The sequence below is a fragment of the Nicotiana attenuata genome, unplaced genomic scaffold (genome assembly GCF_001879085.1).
Source record: "Nicotiana attenuata strain UT unplaced genomic scaffold, NIATTr2, whole genome shotgun sequence".
Classification (NCBI taxonomy): domain Eukaryota; kingdom Viridiplantae; phylum Streptophyta; class Magnoliopsida; order Solanales; family Solanaceae; genus Nicotiana; species Nicotiana attenuata.
The window spans coordinates 85,729-89,620 of record NW_017673212.1 but is presented as its reverse complement, the minus strand read 5'-3'; positions in this window follow the sequence as shown (position 1 = coordinate 89,620).

Genomic DNA, 3,892 nt, shown 5'->3' with positions numbered 1-3,892 from the left:
ATGCAGCATTTACTCGAAAGGTCGGGATCGATATCCACAAGGAGCTAATATTGGTTGGGAGTTGGGTTTCTATCCAATCTAGCTATGCGTGTTGCTTTTAAATGCACTTCTCAACATATTTGGATTTGTTCTATTCTACCATTGATGCTACTAATTGCTGGAAATAACCTAAGTACAATATTTTTGAAGGGTTTTTCTCAATTGATAAAAAGCACTAGGGAAGTGACTTACACCTAGGTGAGTGTCTAATGGGGTCTAAAAGTTAGGACAAGATTGTTATATTTGGGGTCATGATATAACCTTTGCACATAATTACTCACTCTATACCTCTCGGTAGTTTGAGTGACTTTGCCCTAATTGACTTTCTCAAGCCCAATTGGGTGTTCAAACAATGCAAGCAAAATTGGCTTAAGTCGGGTATTACTATCTCTAGGTTTAACCCTTTAATTGGGGCTATCAATCTCTTGAATGCCCCCCAATTCCTTGTTAGCCTGAATTTCCTAGACTTAGTCTCTCTTTCTCAGGAAGAGTCTAAGTCATATAGGCACGAACCAGTGTTTGCAACCACTAATTCAACAATTAAAGCATGATTCAAGATAAATATCATTAACCCATAAACAATTAAGCCCTAAAATTGAAGACCCATTAAATACCCACACTAGGATTGGGTCACAACCCTAGCTAATGGGTTTAGCTACTCAGAATCAAGGTAGATATAATAGATGGAGATAAAATATAAGCCATAAAAGTAATTACAAAAGTAAAATCTAAGATTGATTGCTAAAGATGCTCTAAAATTACTCTAAGAAGTAAAATACGAATGAAAGGTATGATCCATACATATTCATATGTCTGTTCCATAAAAAAGTTTTGAATTCTTAATTAATTGTTTCCGATTCACCGGATCTTACCTCTTTTGAAAGGAGTCAATAAAAAGGTTGTTCACGTGCTCCTCAAAACAAAAGCTGACCTAAAAATGTGAAAAAGAACTATTTATACACAGCTGAAATTCCTGGACAAAATACCCCTACGGAGCTTTCGCTGTCAGCAAAATACTGAGCGCCTCAGCACTTGAACTGTCGCGGCCGTGCAAAAGCAAGCGCAGATCGCGTTTCTTCAACTTTGGACTGGGACTAGGCTAGGTTCTGCGGACAGCGTAAAAGAGGCCTCCTCAGTGTTGTCTTCAACCGCGGCTGCGTAATATGTTCGCGGACCGCGCTCTTCATTCGAGCTCAAAATTACAGGCCTCTGAATCTCTTATTTCGCCCTCAGCGGAATTATCACCGTGGCCGCGCCAATTATTCCGCTGCCGCGCTATATCACCACGGTCAGCGGTATCTGTTGTACCCTAAAATGCCTCTCTGAATCTCAATTCCACTGTTAGCGTAATTGTGGCCGCCCCAGCGGTGGACCTTCCGCGGCCGCCCTTTTCCTCCGCTGTTAGCGCTTTTATCTCAGCTTTGAACTTGTGCAGGTTTTACTCCTTTATGAGCTGGTTATGACTTTCTTGCTTCATTTTGACCAAACACTGCAAACAAGCACAATAAGTTAGTTTTCGGGAATACTTTTACAAATTTTTTATCCAAAACCTAAGCAAAAAGGAGCATAAGATAGGCTAGAATCCCTAGTTATCAACTCCCCCAAATTTAAGCTTTTGCTTGTCCTCAAGCAAACAAAGTAATTCCCACCTCCTCAAGATAAAAGAAAGGAAAATTTCAGCTTTCCTAAGGTAACTTCATCAAGCATCAATTGGGATTAACAATTACCCTCAACTCAAATGCATTATTAACAACACACAACCTGACACTAAGGGATCGCAGCCGCCTTTTTCCAAAATTCTCTCCGTACAGACGATCTTCGCTACAGTAATGCGGCAGTGGCGATATGGCCACTGCTCCGCTGTCCACCGGTGAAAAGCCACCGGACCAAAGTCAAACCATGCGTCTCCTAAATGCGCACCCACCCCAACAAACCCCATTGCAAAATATTAACCCAGCTGGAACAGATCTTCAATTTGGTGTTGCGATCACTGTTCATAAAAATCGCCTGGGAACTTCTGAAATTTCCCAAGGCAATTCTGGGCCAATTATTGGAACTTCACTCCATGGAGATTATTCCCCATCTCATTCCGCAACTCTCCACCAAATTTCAGCCAATTCCACCGTGGAAATCGTCCCCTACAACCTACTGCAAATCGCCAGCGACCTCCAAATGGCCGGAAATGCAACTCCTAGTTCTGGGCCAATTGGAACCCATTTTCCAACTGGAATACCTTCTACTACTCACACTGATCCTCCATGCAAAAATTTGGGTCAACTCAATCAAGGAATTGATCACCTCCACCAAGTCGATGAACCACAGCTCCACCATTTGGCCGGACAAGGTGCTCCGGGGATAACTGGTGGCCAAAATCAATGCCATTCTATTTCTACAGTTCAGAATGTTCAGAACCAATCAGCTCCAATTTTACAAGGGCCATTCTCCTCGAATCTGAAAAATAGTGTTCCTGAACACTGTTCATCAAATATTGTTCGACCAAATGCTAATGCCCAAATCAGCTCAATGCAAGGGGAATTGTTGATAGGAGATCATTCCCTAGTTCTTATGGAGCCTAAAGACCAACTTTTGCACCATTCCATCGGAGGTAATGCATCTTCTCGAGCTCTGAACGCTCCAGTTGCTCCTCACTTGGCCGGGCAGGGTGATCAAGCAAATCAATTGGTACAAGACCAATGCCCAAAGGTTCATGAGGTTCAAGAGACTGAATTCCCATCATCAGCTACAATTTTACATGAGCCAATCTGTTCGAATATCCAAAATAGTGATTCTGCAGGCTTCACTGTCTCAGATGTTCGATCTATTGCCCAGGTGAGTTCTGCTATGATCCCCAATGTCTGCTCTGTCCCTCAAGTTCAAAAATCTTATTTCATGTATCCCTTTTCCAAATGATGACCATACACTTTTTGCACTCCAATCTCCCCAGCCACAGCCTACTGCTGCAACATATCCTACAACTGCTCCCACACAAAACCAAAATGAGTCCCCTAATACCAACTCTCAAAAAACCACCAACACCTCTCAAGAGCCTAATGCAAAGGATGTTCCTGCAAACCCCCAAGCCACTAACCAACAACCCAAAAAACCTATCCCCAATAACTATAACAACCTCCCAAAGATTTCTGCAAACTTTGACAGACCTACCAAAAAGCCAAACTCTCAAAACCAAAAACCCCAGGAATCAGATACTGCTCCATTGCTTCCCAAGACAAACCCCCAACCTTCAGGAACCAAAGAACAAACCAAAAAGAACCCTTCTAACACGGAACCACCTCCACCCATAGTTACTCAATCCTATGCCACAAAAATCAGAGCAAGGTTTGAGGCTGAAAGAACCCCCATGTCCTTTTCACCACCCAAGTTGACCACAAAACAGGGCTTGCCAGCAGTAGTGTTCAAAAAAGAGGATTACATGGTCACCCTGGCTGCTAGATGTAAGTTTACTGTGGTTGGCAAATTCTCCAACACCATGCCCAGAATGGAAATTATCAGGAAGAGTTTCATCACTCAGACTGAACTTGAAGGAGGTGTCAAGATTGCCCACTTCAACTCCAAAACTGTTTACATTGATCTAGATAATGAGTATGACCATGCAACTATTTGGAACAAACAATTCATGTACATCCAAGGGCAAATGATGAAGCTTGAGGCATGGACTCCCTTGTTCAAACCCCATGAAGATTCCCCTATTGTTCCTGTCTGGATTGTTATTCCTGAACTTCCATGGCATCTATATTACACTGAAGTCCTCACACCCCTCCTGTCCCATGTGGGAAAGGTTCTCTTCCTGGACCTTGCCTTATTCCAAAAGACAAGAGGAAGTGTTGCCAAGGTC